General features: G+C 41.4%; 1 pseudogene; it reads right to left on the bottom strand.

The window, feature by feature from the left end:
• Positions 1-20,928: 20,928 nt before the first annotated feature.
• Positions 20,929-21,000, bottom strand: LOC121978934 (annotated as a pseudogene).
• Between the last annotated feature and the right edge of the window lie 224 nt (positions 21,001-21,224).

Here is a 21,224-nt window from a genome sequence, read left to right as displayed (position 1 = left end):
TTGGGGCATTTCCTCCATAGTACATGTCCCTACACTTTTATCCACCACATCATCATCATAAGTAGTGAATAATCCACTAATATCAATAGCATCAATAGAGGAATCAATAACTTTATTAGAAATTTGTAGTAATAGTTGTAAAGCTAGGATCCCCCATTGCACCATTAGCTCTTCAGAATAATGTGTTGTGGTCTTCATCTGACTTGGAGCAGGAATATTTGGATTTTGAGAGTCCTCCAAGTCAATCAGCTCATCTGGTTGTGAATGATGGTATGTCCAAGGAAAAATCATCCTGAAACTCTGACAGACTCTAATACACATGGGAAGAATGCTCAACATTTTGTATGTATTTGTAGTCCAAATTTTGATGGTTCATCCAAAATTGATTGTAATGTTGAGACGGGCCAAAGATCTGCTGCTAGAATAATAACTGCTCACTCTGCTCTTGAATTAGCTGGGGTTGAAAGTTCTAAATTTGATGATATCCCCAGTCATAGCCATAAGTATCCGGAACTCGCTCATATGTATCCTGATGTTGAGGTTGGAATAAGTAGTGAAGTTCCATGGAAGAGCTAGCAGCATTTTGGAAGAAGTGACATAAAACAGCTGGATGGGATGAACTGCCACAAGCCGTGCAGATATTATCAGTTGGTTCTGTGAGAGGGTCATCTTCCTTTTGAAAGAGGTGACATATGACAGACGGATGAGACGTGCTACCACATCCTCCACAAAGGAACTCAAGTTGCTCATCTGGATCATAGCCTTTATCAATGGGAGATCTGGGCCTTACACACATGGGTGTGGAAAATTCTCTTAAAGGCCTACTTGACATGTTAGTGCCCTTCATCATTTTGGCTCCTTCGATGCCTCCACGCCCATGAAACACTCACGGCCAGCTCGTGGAGGCTATTCACATCCTGAAAATGGAATACCCAAATAAAATACTCGACTGAACAATCCAAAAGAATGAAACGAATAAGGGGACAATAAATCGAAATGAAAAATCCTTGGGTTGCCTCTCAAGAAGTGCTTATTTGAGGTCTTTAGCTTGACCCCACATTGGCTTATTCAGGTGGTCGTAGATTCGAGAAGTATATCCGCATAACATCCTCTACCGATACATCATGGAGATATTTTTTTAAACACTGCCCATTTACTTTAAATTCTCCACGCTCCTTGCTCCAGATGTCTACAGCTTCGAACGGATTAACCTTTTTGATTTGGAATGGTCCTGTCCACCTTGATTTTAACTTTCAAAGGAAGAGCTTTAATCTTGAATTAAATAATAACACTAAGTCCCCTTTATTGAATTCCCTTCGCATAATATGTTGATCATCTCACCTCTTTGTTCTTTCTTTGTATGATTTGGCATGTTCATAGGCATCCATCCTCAACTCATCAAGTTCATTTAATTGTAGCTTTCTTTTATCTCTAGCTAGCTTCAGGTCCATATTAAGCTGTTTTATCGCCCAGTAAGTCTTGTGTTCCAATTCCACTGGAAGATGACACGGCTTACCGTACACAAGTCGAAATGGGGTCATACCGATTGGAGTTTTGAAAGTAGTATGGTATGCCTACAAAGCATCGTCCAATTTCAATGACCAGTCTTTGCGGGAATTGGACACCGTCTTTTCTAATATTGCTTTGATGTCCTGGTTTGAGACCTCAGCTTTTCCATTTGTCTGGGGATGTTAGGGTGTCGCTACTTTGTGGCTAACTCTGTATTTCTTTAACAGATTTTCAAACTGCCTTTCAATGAAGTGTGAGCCCCCATCGCTAATAACTGCCCTAGGCACACCAAACCGTGGAAAAATCACATTTATGAACAGTTTAATCACTGTCTTGGCATCACTAGCAGGAGAAGCTATGGCTTTTACCCATTTCGATACATAGTCTACTACCACTAAAATATAGTTGTTTCTGCATGAGGAAGGAAAGGGTCCCATAAAGTCTATTCCCCATACATCGAACAGTTCCACTTCAAGGATGCAATTCAACGGCATCTCATTTCTTCTACTAACGTTCCCGGTCTTTTGACATTGGTCACAAGACTGCACAAAATTTTTCGTGTCTCTAAATAGACTTGGCCAAAAGAATCCTGCTTGCAAAATCTTAGCAGCTGTCTTTGACACCCCCACATGTCCACCGCAAGATGATGAATGACAGTGAAATAGAATGTCCTTGATATCCTCTTCCGGCACACACCTTCGGTAGATTGTGTCTCCGCATTTCCTAAAAAGTAGTGGTTCGTCCCATATATAGTTTTTGACATCTGAGAAAAACTTCTTCTTCTGTTGCTAGGTGAATTTTGGGGGTAGTACTCCACTTGCAAGATAGTTCACAAAATCCGCATACCAAGGAACTCTTTCAGAATCTACTACCAATAGATGCTCGTCAGGGAAAGCATCATTAATGGGCGGGTCAAAATCCACATCTTTCTGCTCATTTGGCCATACTCGGGATAGGTGATCTGCCACTACATTTTTATCCCCTTTCTTGTCTCTGATTTCCAGATTAAATTCCTGAAGAAGCAAGATCCATCTAATCAAGTGGGGTTTGACATCTTTCTTATTAAGCAAATATCTTATGGCAGCATGATCAGAATACACTATTACTTTTGAGCCCACTAGATAGGACATGAACTTGTCGATTGCAAACACTATGGCCAACAATTCCTTTTCAGTGGTAGAATAGTTCATCTGGGTTGCATCCAACGTCTTTCTCGCATAGTGGATTGTGTGCAGAACTTTGTCCTTCCTTTGTCCTAAAACTGCGCCCACTGCGAAGTCACTGGCGTCACACATGATTTCGAAGGGGAGTTCCTAGTGTGGAGCTTGAATTACAAGGGCGGAGATGAGAGTGTTCTTGATCTTCTTAAACGCCTCATTACAGTCATCATCAAAATAGAATTCAGCATCCTTGATCAACTGATTAGTTAGTGGCTTGGAAATTTTCAAAAAATCTTTGATGAAGCGCCTGTAAAATCCAGCATGCCCTAGGAAACTCCTAACCCCTTTTACATTAAGAGGTGGGGGTAGTCTCTCAATCATCTCTATTTTAGCTTTGTCTACCTCAATTCCATGCTCCGAAATCTTATGCCCTAGCACAATCCCCTCTTTGACCATGAAGTGGCATTTCTCCCAGTTCAGAATCAAATTTACATCTTCACATCTCCGGAGAACTCTGGAAAGATTCAGAAGACAGGTGTCGAAGTCATCCCCATATACTGAGAAATTGTCCATGAATACCTCCATAATCTTTTCTGTAAAGTCCGAGAATATTGCCATCATGCATTGCTGAAATGTAGCTGGTGCGTTACAGAGTCCAAACGACATTCGTCTATAAGCATATGTACCAAAAGGGCATGTGAAGGTGGTCTTTTCTTGATCTAGGGGGTGAATTGGGATTTGAAAAAAATCAGAGTATCCATCCAGATAGCATAAATAGGAATGTTTCGCCAATCTTTCCATTATCTCATCAATGAATGGTGAGGGAAAATGGTCTTTCCTGGTCTCCTTGTTTAGCTTCCTGTAATCAATACACATCCGCTATCCTGTAACTGTTGGGATCAATTCGTTATTTTCATTTCTAACCACCATCATTCCCCCTCTCTTAGGGACCACATGGACTGGACTCACTCATTCACTATCTGATATAGGATAGATAATTCCGGCATCAAGGAGTTTCAATACTTCTTTCTTCACTACCTCTTTCAAATTCGGGTTTACTCTTCTTTGATCCTCAATCGAATTTTATATCCTTCTTCGAGTAAAATCCTATGCATGTAGATCAAAGGGTTGATCCCTTTAATGTCGTCAATTGTGTATCCTAATGCTTTTCTGTGTGTTCTCAGCTCCTTGATCAATTTTTGAGTCTCTATCTCGGTCAAGTTTGTGTTAATAATGACTGGAAATGTGGAATCTGGACCCAGGAATGCATATTTAAGGTTAGGCGGCAGAGGTTTCAACTCCACTTGAGGTGGCACGATCTCAGGCAAGGCCGGTTCCTGCTCTAATAGCCGTATTTCCTCGTTTTCCTCGACTTCCTCCGGCGCTTTCCATTTTTCAATATCATCATAACCATCCAGGTCCTCTTCGCACCAGGGAAAGATTGTTTTCGCATCCTCACACTGCATTCTGATGGATTCCTCTAATTTTTCCTGAACCTTGTTTTCTGCGTGTCTTAACTCATTTTCATCTGTCCACACTCCCATATCTTCTCCTGTTATGGTCGCGTGTAGAGATACGTTTAGTACATCCTGTAAGTAGAACATGCGTAAATGATCATAATATTTGCGCACATTAGTCATATTTCCAGAGAAGAAGCAGAACATGGTCGTGTGAGCCACATGGTCGTGTCACATTTCTAGAGAAAAAATAGAACATAGTCGTGTGAGCCACATGGCCGTGTGAGCCACATGGTCGTGTCACATTTCCAGAGAAGAAGCAGAGCTAGGTCGTGTGAGCCACACGGTTGTGATATCCTAGCAGAGAGCAAGATGTATGAGGCCGTGTGGATCTACACGGTCATGTCACTAATCCAGAGAAGAAAGAAGACATGGTCGTGTGGGCCACACGACCGTGTGACGGGGTCGTGTCATGACCAGTGTGGACGCCTATAAAAGGGTTTGTCTCCCCTTCTCACTAATCTTTGGTTTGGGGCTCACCCCAATTCCTTGGACAAGGGTTCTCTCCCTTGGGGGAACCCTAGATCTTCCATTTTCGCCAATCCGTCCACCTCCGGAGCAAGGTTTGCAAGTAAGAAGACCGGCGGATCATAGATAAGCATTCCTCTCTTCTTTGTCTCTTGTTTTGGAGTGTGTAATGCTTAATTTCTTGTCTCTTATTTGTAAATCCTTTGCTATGGAGTAGATCTCTAGATCTAGGATATAGGAAGTAGCTGTGATGTGATTATGAATGTATAAACTATATATTTGGACATTTTCCTATACAATGAAGTGCTTATATCATCATCTATATGTGTTGTGCCTTGTGTGCGTTTGACGAAATGTGTGTGAGGTAATCCATGTAGATGTAGGGTTTAGATCACCATGTAGAGGAAGAGCCCTGAAATGTAAGATCATGGGACCTTGTGACAGAAGGTATCCCTTACTTTCTACGACATTTCCTTGAAACGGGGATCAACTCTCTACTAGGAAAATTAATTAGAGTTTAAAGGGTTCTCGCAAATTATTGTTAGGAAGTGATCTGTGTAATCTAGGAACGTAGGACCATGGGCCCTTGTGACAGAAGGATGATCCCTATAATCGGACTTCCTAAATTACCTCTTCTACTTAATTGTATTAATCTACCGTTAGGAAGTGATCTGTGTAATTTAGGAATGTATGACCGTGGGCCCTTGTGACAGAAGGATGTTCTCTATAATCGGATTTCCTAAATTACCTCTTCTACTTAATGACGATAGAACTTGGGTAAACTTTTCGGTGCGATCTTCGCGGGATAGTACCGGACTTTAGTTAGAACTCCTACACGAGTGTAAGCATGGAATTAGGGAGATGAACAATGCATAGGAACATTAACTAGCATCACAACGAAACCGAAATTCTAGTATCTATCCATCTCCAAATCCAACTCTCCCTCTTTCTCTACTCTTTACATTCTCTCTTTTCTTCACTCTCTCTTTTCCAATTAACCTTCGATTGCCTAGATAATTCACCGTGTGAAGTTATCTAGTGCTTAATCAATAGTCCCTATGGATTCAATATCTTTTGTATTACTGACGACGTAACCGTGCACTTGCGGTGACATAACACTGGCTTCCTTAGGGGGAACTGGAGACTTTAAACCTCCATAACAGTCGATCGGGGACCCTAAGGAGTGATCGGCCTGACTTCTTTATGGAGAATCGGAGACTTTAAACCTCCATAATAGTCGATCGAGGACCCTAAGGAGTGATTGACCTGGCTTCCTTAGGGAGAACCGGAGACTTTAATCCTTCATAATAGTCGATCGGGGACCCTAAGGAGTGACCGACCTAGCTTCCTTAGGGGGAACCAGAGACTTTAAACCTTCATAACAGTCGATCGGGGATCCTAAGAAGTAACCAGTCTGGCTTTCTTAGGGGAAACCAGAGACTTTAAATCTCCTCTAAGATCAATCATAAGTGCGAACATTAACAGTGTTTAAATATCTTCAATCTCGCTCAGGCAAGCAAATACGACCAGTTTTCTTTACAGTCGAGAAAGCCTGAAGGAATGTTTATTCAGCATATATTCAATTTTGGTCAGGCAAGCAAATTCGACCGATTTTCTATACAGTCGGGAAAGCCTGAAAAACGTTTCACTACAAGAAAAAAACCTAACAATAACGGTTTTTCACTGTTGTCGTAGCCCATTTAGAACTGTTGTTAAATGCCGTGTTGTTAAAAGGGGTGCCCAAAGACAACAGTTTTTAACAGTTGTCTTTGAAGGCAAAGACAACATTTTTACAACGGTGAAAAACTGTTTTCTTTTCCTTCAAAGACAATAGTTTTTCACCGTTGTCTTTGAGCGTCTACCTTTAATAACAGGGTCTTCAACAACAATTTTAAACTATCTACGACATCGGTGAAAAACCGTTGTCTTTTTTAGATAAAAAATAAAAAAAAAATTAATACACAATTTTCCAATATTATAAATCATTCAAAATACTAAATTTCAAAATAAAATTTAATATTCAATTTTCTAACATTCAAAAATAATATCTATAACATTTTGAAGAAATTTCATAAGCAACCAACAAAATTTCATAAGCAACCAATAAAATGATAACACTATTAAAACAAAGGTAGAACAATATAACACGAGATTTTCTACTTAGATGTCGGTGAAGAGGAGGGATTGCAGCTCCTAGTGCTCCTTAATTTGTTAAAGTCTCTCCATTTTTTTAGCTTGTCGGCATTCTTCCCAATACTCTTGAGGACACCTATTCGAATAAAGATATATATTACAAATTAGAAACTAAACTATACGCATGATTCTAATTGCACTGCATAAATGTTACAAAGAAGTGGAGTGGCATGTTACATCAGTTGACTTTCTAATCTTTAATTTAAGTTTCACCATTTAAAGAAACAAGTCTATTTCTTCCTCTTGGAATCTCAAGATCTATTACATCATCAAGCTGATGCATAGGATACCAATTTAGATGTTAACAACTTATAAAGTATATTCCTCATTAAATTTGTGTCCTCACCTTAAGAAAATCTGGAATATACTATTTTAAAGTCATGAACACGTTAAGGTTTTCACCAACTATAGTAGGAATGGTTGCAGTAATTACCTGAAACAACATAAATTGTTAGTTTTGAAGGCAGAGTAGAGAGATGTCATGCAACTTTTAAAAATCAATGCAACATAATCTTAAAGAATAACATTATAGCAGGATAAAGATGCTAAAAAGAGCTGTAAATTGAAGAACAATCTATCATTGATCTAGACTTCTTTGGTCAAAAAGTATGCTACAATCCCAAATTAAGGCATCTCATAGCGCAAAACAAATATCATTGAATTTTGAACTACGATATGAAATAACAAAACAAATATGAAATTAAACCTAAGGAACAAAAGAGCAAAGCAAGTATGAAATCTAATCCTAATTAATGAAAGACATCCTATCTATCCATTAGTAGTGATCTCATAGCGCATTGTCACTCTACACTATGATTTCACCATTAACAGAACCAAACTAAGGAATGAAAGAGCAAATTATTAAATGAACCAAACCTAAGAAATGAAAGACGATGCAAATAAGAAAACCTAGTCTAACTTAAGCTATGATTGCAAGGAAATTAAAGACAACATAAAGTAAGCAACTAAAGAAATTAAGCATAGAACTTAATCTAGAGCATTAAAGAAATCTAATCCTAATTGCATACAATAAAAGGACAATTATCACTAACATTTAACCAAACAAAGCATTGAAAGAAATTAAGGAACTAAAATGCATTAATCAAAGTGTTTGGGGCATTTAGTCGAACACATCAAAGGCATAAATTGAGTTGAACAAAGTGCATGCAAAAATGAACATGGGAGATCATTAATTACAAGCATTCATCAACTTTTAAACAAACATCAACAATCAATTCGAATCAAGTGAAGAAAAACTGCAACAAACAGAGCTATCCAAATCTGATGAAGGGAAGTGCTGCTTTGTTCAGAATCTGATGAAGGAGCTTCACACAAAATGCCCAGCTCCTGAACTCCCAGAACCGATGAACAACAACCAAATACCGGCTGTGCTTGCTTCAACAACGGTGATGATGAACGAATCTTCCACCAAACGGAAGTAATGGAGGTGCTGGAATGAACCGCCGCCAACCTCTGCCTCTACCGCCTGAACCCCAGTAGGAAGAAGTGAAGAAGACCGCTGTAAGGTGAAGGATCTTGTCGGAGAACCCCTCCGACAAGGTGAATGCTCATTGCTGCTGTCGTCGCTCGCTATTGCCGCCAAGAGATGTTTGCTGCTGCCGTCACCGATTGGAATCCAAAAGAGGAAGATTGGGCAGTGGATGGTAGGCCGGTGGCGGTGTGTGGGCAGAGGTTGCCGCCGGCCGTTGGTGAAGGAGAAGAAGTGGAAGGGCGGTGGCGTCGTGAGCCCTAGCTCAAGGAGAAGTCGCGCGAGATCATAATCGGGGGTTCTGGTACTGTGCCGTGCGAAGAAATAAAGGAAAGGGAATGGTTTTCTCCTCCTTTAATCTGGGATATCCGATTTGATGAAGATGGATCCATTTGATCTAGTTGATGAAGAGATGAGTGGTGCGGATCTAGTTGCCTTCTTGCTTCGATCCAATGGTCCATGTAGCTTCAAATCTGGATGGAGGGTTGGATGACTTAGATCTGAATGAAGGAGGAAGATTTCTCTTGATCTGGATCAACGGCTCATATTAATTCTGCTTGATCTCCATCATTTGATCGCCAAATAAAGTCAAATTTGGAGGAGGAGCGTTTTTCGTGGAGGAGTCGCGAAGGAGGAGTCGGAGATAGGTTTTTGTTCGTTTGAAGAGTCACAGAAAAGTGGGTTTTAGGTTTTTTTTCATGAAGTTAAAAAAACTGTTATGTTTTTAGGATTCAACAACATTCAATAGACAACAGTTTAATAAAACTATTGTATATTATCACATAAGCAACACTAAAAGATAATAGTTTTTTAAAACCGTTGTCTTTGACACATATTAGATAACAGTGTTTTGAAAAACTGTTGTTATTTAAAAAATATTATGGTGAACAACAACAGTTTTCAATAAAATTATTGTTAAATGGAAAAAAGACAACAATTTCTTGAAAAACTGTTGTCTATTAGGTGTGGTTAAATCCAGAAATTCTTGTAGTGTTTATTCAGTATATATATTCAATTTTGCTCGGGCAAGCAAATTTGATCGATTTTCTTTACATTCAAGAAAGCCTGAAGGAATGTTTATTCAGCATATACTCAATTTTGTTCGGGTAAGCAAATTCGACCGATTTTCTATACAGTCGGGAAAGTCCGAAGGAACGTTTATTCAGCATATATTCAATTTTGCTCGGGCAAGCAAATCCGACCAATTTTCTATACAGTCGGGAAAGCCCAAAGGAACATTTATTCAGCATATATTTAATTCCACTCGGGCAAGCAAATCCGACCGATTTTCTATACAATCGGGAAAGTTTGAAGGAACATTTATTCAGTATATATTCAATTTTACTCGAGCAAGCAAATTTGATTGATTTTCTATACAGTCGGGAAAGCCCCGAAGAAGTGTTTATTCAGCATATATTCAATTCGCTCGGGCAAGCAAATCCTACCGATTTTCTATATAGTCGGGAAAGCCCGAAGGAACGTTTGTGCAACATATATTAAATTTCGCCCAGGTTTAACAAACCCGACCGGTCTTCTATATAGTCAAGAAACCCCAAAGGAGCACATATGTAGTAATTAATCTCGCTCAAGTATATGAATTCGATCAATTCCTATGGTGGGCCAGAAGTACATCATATCTGAGCAAGATACTTAAGAACACCAGGAAATAAGTTTATTCATCAATGCATATTTATAGGACCTACTTCCCTTGGTTATAATCTTCTCAGAGGATTTCTCTACACATGGTCAACATTTTGGAAAAGTAAGTATGAACACTTGGGTGGTTTTGAAGAAAAACAAATCATGCAAGGAAGGACAAGTAAGTATGAACTCCTAGTGACATTTTCTAAACAGCAAAAGACGTGCATTAGTTATAAATTGTTATTTAATGCCAACATAAAATCCCAAGTTTACTCGAACTCTTTCAAAAGGTCTTGGGGGAGTTCTCGGTTAAGTCTCCGATGATCTATGAACGAAGGAGGAGGAACTTCAGATAGATAATTCCCTTCCCTCAGCTGTTGTATCACCCCTTTAACTGAATGATTGAGAGTTCCTACAATTCGTCTGCCATACTCCTCACCAAATTTAGGAGACTTTAAATAAGCCTTGTGCTTGGTGTGCCATCGTTGTTCCTCACCTTCTTTGAGTGCTTTCAATTCAAATTGCAGGTTATCTCTTTCCTCTTGTAGAGTGGTCTTCTCCGCCTTAATATCCTCTAGTTCTTTTAGGAGCTAGCTCATTTGTAGATCTTGTGCTCATAATGTTTCTTGTTGCTGGAGCAAGGCAAAGTCCTTAGAAGCCAACTCTGGAGCTAAGTCATAAGAGCCCGAACCATGTGACTGTTCCGAATGGTTCAGTAGAGAAGTTTGGTGAGTGACCTCTGAGGGGGCTTTATCTTTTAAACCCCTTTCCACACTAAGTGTGGAAGTAAGCCCCTCTAGCTGTAGTTCCAAGTTCCTTCTTTCCTCCTCTTTAGATTGTAACATCTGGCGGGTGTCTTGTAGAGTCTTCTCTAAATTGATAGTGAACTCATCTTGTGATTTCGCCCTATCCCGTAGCTTGAGAAGTTCATTATTGAGGAGATTGGATGCAGCTTGCAATTCTTCTACCTTGTTCTTTGAAACTTGATTGGTCCTCTCCAGATCCACAATCACCTTGCCCAAGTGTAGACTCGAAGCATATAGCTAGGGGAAATGATAGCAAGATTACATTTTGCAAGTATCAAACAAGGAAGTTGAATTAAAAAAAAAAACTTACTGCAGTGGCTTGCGGAGTATGGTCGTCGGCACACTCAATGTAGGTGCTTCTCCTCAGGAGCTCCTGAGATTGCAACCAAGACTTAGCTAATGCCCCTTTTAGTTGTAACAACCCAGATGAAACAGGGGGGAGCTTGGCCAAGCAAAGATGGTAGACTATGGCCTTGTTGGAATAAAAGAGAAGGACGAGGAGAATTTGTAAATGGTGAGGATGGACGAGGAGAATTTGTAAATGGTGAGGAAGGAGAGGGAAGATGTTCAGAGGTTGGTAAAGAAGGATTGGGAGATGGGAGGCTAGCCAACGGAGGATCTTGATCAGTGGGTACTGTGGCAGGCCCAGAAGTAATGAATCTCCTATAAGGAGTTATTTTAGCCCCGGGCCTGGTGGAAGAGAAAGGTAGAGCTAGGAGAAGGGGCAATGTGGCCTTAGGAGCAATAGGTGCCTCCTCTGATACAGGGACACCTGAGTGAATAACAGGAGAGGGAGGAATGAGGAGTAATGGTCTCATCATAAGTAATACAAAATTAGAACAAGCGTGTGTAGTAGGAGCAAGTTCTTTACCTTTAGAATATGAGATTTCAACTGGAACAATGGGAATTTGTTCAAAAGTGGCTATGGTATCTGAGATAGGACAAGGATCTGAAGTGCAGGGTGGCCGACATTTCACTACAAAAGGACGCTTTGACTTTGAGGAGTGGGAGGACTCCTGAAGTTGTTCGAAAGGGGATAGTAAATCAAGAGTAGAAGGGGGAGGACGATCTCTCAACAGTTCCTCACCCATTCTAGTTAAAACTGCTCTCGACAAGCGAGTATTCTTGTACAGAAGGGTAGGAAGAATAGCATCAGCAAGATAGAAAAGAAGGATTTGCGTTAACCATAACACAAAAAACAAGTTCCAAACATGAGTAGAAAAGATAATCTTACCAAAGGGAACATCCAAGGCCGCTTCTGCTGTGCTAAGACCAAAAATAAATAATAAGCCTTCGACGATTATGGCAGGTCAATTAAACTTTGCGCCCTTCAACTTCCCCAATGCAGAACAGAGAGTAGGGTCTTCCGAGATATTGCCCAATGCAGGAATGGGGGGAAGCTCTAGACGCCAGCCTATGGGATATGAAGGTGGAGAGGGGAGATGCATAAAGAAAAATTTACCCCTCCATTCCCTCTGAGGAGGAATTCTATAGAATAGAGGAGTTTTAGGGTGAGATTGAAATTTAAAAACATCCTCTTCCACTCAACGGGGAATGAAGAAATGGTGAAAGAGTCGAGCCGACAAGGGAAAGTCTAGTAAATGAGAAATGATAACAAAACCAACCATGATAAAAAACAATAAGAGAAAAGGGAATAGGTAATGGAGAACAGAGAGTAAGCAAAACACAGACGCAAGGAAGAAGACATAGCAATTAGGGATTTTTCTATTTTCCCTTTAAAAGTCAAGGTAGGGCATCGAAAAGAGTAGTTCAAGTAGAAACGTTGGATTAAGAATAGGAGAAAAGCGGGAATAAAGGAGAACCATTGGATGTACACGCCGGACGTCATAGGTAGACGTGTTACCAATAAGAAAATGGTACGGGCAAATAATATGAAAAGTTGTATTCCCAAGATGTCAAAATCATTACTAAGAGTAAGCGTAAAAAGTTCAGGCAACTCGAGAAGGATTCCTTGCTCTGGTAAGTAATGCTAGTTAATCAAAACTTAGGGTTAGTTCAAACATAAACCCGGTCAATCAATAAAGACTGACCGAGTGTTAAAAATAAAAATAGACAAGGAACTCGGACGATCATCAAAGGTCTGGCAGGGCATGAAACTCAGAGGAAACCATGACGCAAACCCAATCGTTCATTAATGATCGGCCGGGTGTTGAATTCTGATGTAAACGCATGAATAAGTCTGATTGATCATCAAGAATTGGTCGGGTAATGAACAGTTTTGAAGCATATAATTAAACTTGAATGGTCACCCATAGCTGATTGAATATTAAAGGGAGGTAGCATTAAGCCTGAATGAAATTCAACATAGGAGTGATTTTGTATAGTTACGAAAAATAAGGCAAAGTTGTTAGATTGATAAGAAATAAGGTAACAAAACATTTCTGAGCAAACGAAGGCAACATTAAAAGCTATACAAACCGCTAAATGTTCACTAAACATACGCAACAACAAAGGAAAATCCATGATTAACACTCAGGATTGACAGTAAAAACACAGACTGCGAGTAAGTTAGGAAAGAGATCGGGGCGTATGGTGGCCAGTGGCTCGTGACAGTCCAAGAAGTTAGTAGGAGGATCAAAAACTAGCAGTCCTTTCTTTTTCAGCTGCCTTATACCTCCCTCATCCCCATGAGTAAAAGCCTTGGCGATGCAGGTAGCAATAGGGGCATTAAACTTGGAGGATTCTAGGAGGGCCCTCGTCCTCTTCTCGAATTGCTCCATTTCCCCTGCTTGATAAACCACTAAAGCATCCTAGAAAGCCTTTGACTCAAGCTCCTTGGAAGCTAGCTCTTCTTTAATTAAGGCCAAGGATGAATTCAGGGGAGTTAACTCAGAATTCTTGGATTCCAGAATAGCATCCCTGGCTGCTAACTCCGCCTTCAACGCTTGTAGTTCGGATAACAACTGAGCATTTTCGGTAGCATATGCATCCACTTTGGATGCCAATTTAGTGCGGAGAAGGTTCTCTACCTTAAGTTGGGATTCAAAATCTTCTAAAGAGGCTTTCCATTTTATGGAATTTAGGAGTTCGACCTCGAGAAGTTGGCGAGTTTCTAGCAACTGGCGAGATAATTCTTTAGAAACTTGAGAGGAGGTCTCAGGAGTTTGTAACCTGAGCTTGGCCACTTCCTGGGTTAGTTCATACATGTGTCGATGCATATTCATATTGGTGATTCATCACTGTTCAAAGGTTGTCATTATATTGCATTAATGAAAGCAAATGTGGAAAAAGTAGGCTACCTTGGTTTCCTCAAAAGAAACTTGATCAACCCATTCAATAGGGAGTAAGTTTCTCAATTTCCTTGCAAGCTTCTGGCCATGCCATCGTTAACGAACCCCCCAAGTAATATTGGGAAGGTAGGGATAGATGTGGAAGAGGATGATAAGGAACTGTAAAGAGAAGGAGGGAAAAAAAATAAGAATAATAGAACCCTCAGTTACTGAAAGTGGTGGAAAAGTAGATTCAGGAATATTCATCACAAAAGTAGGATTGGGGTTGATGCTCAGAAGTGAAGGGGTTTCTAGCAATTGAGAAGTGAAGGAAGCAAGAGCAGGATATAGAGAAGAGAGAGTAGGCTCCGGAGAAGAAAGGGGGATATCCTCTGTCGATGTCTCCTCAGGGGTAGCAATAGCCCATTTTTTGGGACAAGGTGCTAGTGTCAAGCGATGCTCGGGGCATTTTCTTGTAGGAGTCGCCTCAAGTTCCTATTCTTGCGTGTCTAGAGGAACATCTTCTGGAGGAATGCTAGTGGATGCTTCCTCATGAGTAGATGAAGAGCTAGGAACGAGAGCTGATTGATAAAAGAACTCAGGTGGAGGAGTATCAGATGCTGGGGATGCGGCACTAACTTCTGCTCTAAGCTCTCGCTCCTTAGATAATACTGCCTCATCATCTAGATGAATTGCCTTGTTGACCAAAGCTCTATACAAAGTATCCACTACAATGAACAAAAAATATTTTAGTCAGTAAAGGAAGGATAGCTAAGAATTTCGAGGCTTACCAAATGAGTATTGCAGGCTTTTTTTAACGGGGCTTAAACCAAAAAGGTATAATAGGTCATCGTGTATCCATCGATGAATATAAAAATGAAGACCTAATAATTTCTTAGAGTATTCGGAGAAGAGAGGTTTTTGGTGAAGCTCCCTTACATCAGGAAGGGGAGGAAGAGAAGATTGCCACTTAGTAGGCCACCCAACAGGACCAAGAAATTAGATAAAGAAAAAATGGGATTTCCAACCCTTAATAGAAGAAGGCATTTCTTCAAAAAATACCATTTTTGGGCGAGATTGAAAGAGAAAAGCCCCTGGTTCCAATTTCTTGGGATAAGGAGACATAAAAAAGTTTTGAGAAGTAGGAGGTATATCGAAATGGTGAAACACCATGTATAATCCACATAGGTATCTGAAAGCATTTGGGGCAAATTACTGAATAGGGATACCGAAATACTGGCTAATATCTACCAAAAACTTGGGAACACGAAAGCATAAGCCCGCGACTAGCTGATTCTTAAAAAATGTGATACAATCATCAGGAGGAAGATAAGGGTGAGCATCAGGTGGTGGAACCCTAATGTGGTATCCCTCAGGGATTTCATACCAAAAGCAAATAGAAGTTTGGACGGTGAAGGTGAAGGAGGAACAGATTTGAGCGTACCAGGAAAGTAAAAACTCTACAGCCATGTTGAGAAATCGAAACACTTAAAAGAACAAGCGACTTACTGAATCCTAGAGGGAAGGAAGATCTGAGAAGATGGGGGAGTACGAGTCGTGGAGAAAGGTCGGGAAAGAAAGTCGCCAAGGAATAGTCGGAAGCAAATGAACAACGAAAGGTTAAGAAAGACTTAGGATTTTAGGATGATCTAAAGATCACCGTACAAATAAATTAGGTTGATAGAGAAGAGTCGTTGATTCACCAAGGAGAATGTGTGATAAGACAAGAACTAAAAACATACCGGGGGTTACTTGGAAAAGAGAGAAAGAGGAGTACGTGGAGCTCGCCCAGGAAGGGGCATTTATAATAGACAGAATTCATCGAATCACATATCGAGCCGCTATATCTTTGAACATTCTCTTTCCATTGAAGGATCAATTACCAGAAAGACCACTTTGAAAAATCGTGTGAATCTTAAAATATAGAGGAATAAGAAAAACTCGTAAGTAAGAAAAAAGGTCCTAATTTATTGTAATCCCGACCGAACAAGTAAGTCCGGTCGGACTCATATTCGATTAGACATACACGTAGGACCCCTTACTTGACTAATTTTTACACAATCAAATATAGCACTTTACATTAACAGTAGTAATGTTACAATTAGAACTCTTAAACTTCCATAAACAAATACAGCAAATAAACAAACTTTTACTGACTTTGCTTCCTGAAGTTACTGAGTTGTCCTATCCTTCCCGAGTAGGGATATATGGTAGAGTGACAATCTGAATAAATTTTGGAAGAAAGGAAATGAACAAGCTGACTCATTATCACGATCTGTGGGATAAAAACAAATATTCATAAGGTCGAGAATATTTTGCTCGGTATGGTCACCGATAGGAAATTTTTCATCTAATTGAACTTAACTCCTATGTGGAACCACCAGATTGTTCTTCGCACCTTAGGTGGGGGCGTGTAGTAGAATGGCACCCTGGATAGAAGGGAGAAGTTCATCCGGTCCTCTAGTGCTTGCATGATTCGCCCTCCGAAACATGTGACTGAGAGGCCATCTCTAGCCTAATCTGATCCAACTCAGCTTGTAGAAGAGCCACCTTAGTATTTTGCTGGTCTAAATCTTGTTGTTGTCATGATATCATTAAACCATCTACATAAACTTTCCTAGTCGAGACGGTTATCTTTGAAGCGTGTTGGGCTTTTAAATCATCCAACTCCTCAGTTTTTTGCTTTAACTTTGAATAGGCTCTCTTCCTCAAAGTCACTTCTGACTGGACTTGTGATTGAGCAGCTAATAAACGTACCTCTAGTTCTATTTGGTATGAACGATGTAGATCCAGAGCTTGCATGGCCTCAGCTAAGGATTTTTCCTTCTCATGTAGCAATTGATCCCAGAGGGGAAGATCAGAAGCCATAATTCCCAGCAAAATCCTTAGAAGGGAGTAGAACAAGAAAGAGTAAAGGTTGATGCTATAAAGGATAGGATCACACCTCTAATTAACTTCCTGGAGGTCACATGGGAGCATTGTAGCAGGAGTCACAGGATCACTATAAAGGGTGTCACGATATCACTGTAGAGAATCGCAAAAGGAGAAAAATAGGCTTAGGTCTAGTCAGTCGGCTATACCTCCTTCGATTAGACTTGAAGGGGAGGCTAGTGATATGGGTTATGCTAGATGGGTCAAGCAAACGAAGGAGGAAGTTAAGTCCAGAAATATGGGAGAGGTATAATCGCTGGTTGAACAAAGGCCAGATAGTTGCCTCTGTGTCTATATATGCTTGGTCGGGCAAAGCCCACCCAAGCATAAAAGTATTTAGCCTTATATAATATTCCCACTATCTTACCGACTGACTGTCGGCCGAGCGAGAGCCCTTGCGCTCGTGTATGCTTGGCCGGGCAAAACCCGCCTGAGCATAAAGGTATTTACCCTTATATAATATCTCACTATCTTACCGGCCGACTGCAGGCCGAGCGAGCGCCCTCACGCTCGTGTAGGCTCGGCATAGCAAAGCCCACCCGAGCATAAAGGCATTAAGCCTTATATAATATTCCCACCATCTTACTGGTTGACTGCAGGCCGAGCGAGCACCCTCGCGCTCGTGTATGTTCGATCGGGCAAAGCCCGCCCGAGCATAAAGACATTTAGCATTATATAATATTTCCACTATCTTACCGGCTGACTGTAGGATGAACGAGTGCACTCACGCTCGTGTAGGCTCGGTTGGGCAAAACCCACCCGAGTATAAAGGCATTTAGCCTTATATAATATTCCCACCATCTTACCGGCCGACCGAAGGCTGAGCGAGCGCCCTCGCGGTCGTGTATGCTCGGTCAGGAAAAGCCCACCCGAGCATAAATGCATTTAGCCTTATGTAATATTCCCACTATCTTACCGACCGACCGCAGGCCGAGTGAGTGCCCTCGTGCTCGTGTATGCTCGGTCGGGCAAAGCCTGCCTGAGGATAAAGGCATTTATCCTTACATAATATTCCCACTATCTTACCGGCCGAGTATAGGCCGAGCGAGCGCCCTCACGCTCTTGTAGGCTCGGTCGGGCAAAGCCAGCCCAAGAATAAAGGCATTTAGCCTTATATAATATTTCCACCATCTTATCGGTCGACCGTATGCCAAGCGAGCACCCTCGCGCTTGTGTATGCTCGGTTGGGCAAAGCTCGCCCGAGAATAAAGGCATTTTGCCTTATGTAATATTCCCACTATATTACCGGTCGACTGCAGGCCGAGAGAGCGCCCTCACACTCGTGTAGGCTCGGTCGGGCAAAGCCCACCCAGCATAAAGACATTTAGCCTTATATAATATTCCCACCATTTTACTTGCCGACCGCAGGCTGAGCGAGCACCCTCGCACTTGTATATGCTCATCCGGATAAAGCCCGCCCGACACTACAACAAAAATGTTAAATGATAACACCACAAAGACAATGGTTTTAGATGAAACTGTTGTAAATTTGGTAAAAGCCAATGGTTTTAGATAAAATCATTGTCTTTGAGCTCCCATAAAATACAAAAGACAACAGTTTTATGAAAACCATTGTCATTGAGCAACTTTTTTTAAATCAACAACGCATTTTATAAGGGTTATCTAAAATCGTTGTCTTTAAGTACTTTTTTAAGGGCTACGACAACAGTTTTCATAAAATCGTTGTCTTTGACTGTATTCATTTTGTTATTTTCCCACACGCAGTTTTGCTTTCTCCCCTCTCTGCAAATCTTTTCGGCGCCTTGTTTTCCTCTTCGCGTTCCCGAACCCTAAGCCATTTGATGTGCGTAAATATTATGATCTTCTACGCATGTTTTAGTGCACATTCACGTGACTGATGCACATATATTCTTCACATGATCGCATCTTTTATCTTGTATTCATCATATCTATTGTTTTGTTTAGATATCTGCTCTTTGTTTGGTTTTATGTTGACAGGAAAGATTTTCGGAGCTTGAACGGAGGACATTGATGCACCGGAACCAACCAGACGACACGGCCGTGCAACCCTGCACGGCCGTGTGGCCAAATAGGAGAGGAAGAGCACACGGCCATGCGACCTTGCATGGTCGTGCAACCCTGCACGGCCGTGCCACCCCAAACAGAGAAGGAGACTTGCACGGTCGTGCACCCCTGCATGGTCGTGCCCCAGGAGACAGAGCCCAAGGGCTACACGGCCGTGCAACCTTGCACGACCGTGCAGCCACGCACCGAACCGAAGAAGGGCACGGCCGTGCCGCCCTTACACGGTCGTGCCGCCGCGGCCAACCCTAAGGCTATATAAGGGTTTTAACCCTTTTTGCCAAGGGGGGAGGCGAGCCGTCAGGGAGAAATATGTCTTGGAGCAATTCTACGCCACTTGGGATCGCCGTTTAGCAAACTTCTACCACCACATAGACTCCAGAAGCTGAGAGTTGGATCCGAAGGCCTCTCTTCGACACCTGATAAGCATATCCTTTCTTACTTGCTGAGAATTATATGTTTATCTATACTATATTTTCAGATATCTCTCTATCATTCATGGAGTAGATCCCCTTGTTCTGAGATTAGGGAGTAGTCGTGGTACGTATTGATGTAAGACTCGAATTGTGTTTGTACTTGCTGGATGAAATTTTATGCTTTGTTTCAATTGTTAATTGCTTACTTTTGATTGTGAAGAACTTGTCAGCCTCGTAGAGGATTACCATTAAATCATACACCCGAGGGGCCCTAGTGACAGGGGTAACCCATTCAAGGACATCTAGGATAGCTCTTTGAGAGGAAGGCAAATTCTCCCCAAGGGAGCGAGAGACCAGGCTTAGCTCTACTAACCATTCTTAATCTACCAGTTAGAGTTATGCCCTCAAGATTTGCCGAGGTACCCTAGTGACAGGGGTAAACCGTGACAGGACTTCTTAGGGCATTACTCTATTCTGGCTCTTGAGAATACCCACTTAGCTTCCGGCAATAGCAGGAATAAGGACAGCGAGAATAAGATAAACCGAGATACATCAATACTACCACGACGAAACCGACCCCCTAGAACTCCTCATCACCATGTAATATTTCGACCTTGCGACTCTTGACTCTCTCCCTCGACCTTTCTTTTCCCCTAGCCTGATCAAGACCACTGGTGGTCTAGCTAACCATAAGTGAGCGATTGCTAGTGCTTATAGCCAGTCCCTGTGGGATCGATATTTTTATTATTAACGACGAATTCGTGCACTTGCGAAAGTGTAACAAGTTTTTGGCACCGTTGCCGGAGACTATGCCCGTAACACTAGCTAGGTCATATTGGATTAGACTAGGCTTTGTTTTCTTTATTCTCTGCACAAAAAAAAAAAGGGTGGGGGGTCGGCGGGGAATAAAAATAAAATATTTTCACTCTTCTTCCTTACTGCATTCATTCTTTTTGATTTCTTGCTGTCATATTTTCTATCTTGTCCTCTTTTCTTCTGCATGTGTAGAGCTAACCCTTCAGGACAGCTGCTACCATTTGATCCAGAGATTGACAGGACCTTTCTGAGGAGAAGGAATTTACAGAAAGCTTTCCAAGTAGCAAAAGAACCCTCAGGAATGGTCGATAAACTGCTGAAAGATTATGCGGCACCATATGCACGAGGGGTCCAATCCAGTATCACCCGACCACCCATCGATGCTGACAACTTTGAGATCAAGCCCGCAGTAATCCACATGGTCCAGCGAAATCAATTCGGAGGGGGACCACACGAAGACCCGAATCATCATCTAGAGCTTATTTTATGAAATTTGTGGCACGATGAAGGTGAATGAGGTTCCTCCAGAATCAGTGAGACTGCTTCTTTTCGGATTCTCTCTGAAAGATAAGGTCAAGCAGTGGCTGAATTCTCTACCAGCAGATAGCATATCGTCTTGGGAGCAATGTGAGCAGAAATTCTTAGACAAGTTCTACCCCCCAAGCAAGACTGCCCACATGAGGAACCTGATTGCCAGTTTCAAGCAAATAGACTCAGAATCCCTATTTGAAGCCTGGGACCGGTTCAAGAGCATGCAGAGACAGTACCCCCATCATGGCATTGAGAAGTGGCTGGTTCTACACACCTTCTATAATGGAATAAATTACCACATGAAGGTATCATTGGACTCTACAGCAGGAGGAGCACTAATGAACAAAGCCTTGATGAAGCTGAAGAGATAATAGAAAATGTGGCACTAAACCACCATCAGTGGGCATCTGAAAGATCTAGCGGTGCTTTCTCAGGAAATCAGATGAAGGTGTCAGGAAAATTCATGGTGGATGC

This window comes from Zingiber officinale, chromosome 4B (assembly GCF_018446385.1).
Source record: "Zingiber officinale cultivar Zhangliang chromosome 4B, Zo_v1.1, whole genome shotgun sequence".
NCBI lineage: Eukaryota > Viridiplantae > Streptophyta > Magnoliopsida > Zingiberales > Zingiberaceae > Zingiber > Zingiber officinale.
This window is presented reverse-complemented; position numbering and strand designations above follow the sequence as displayed.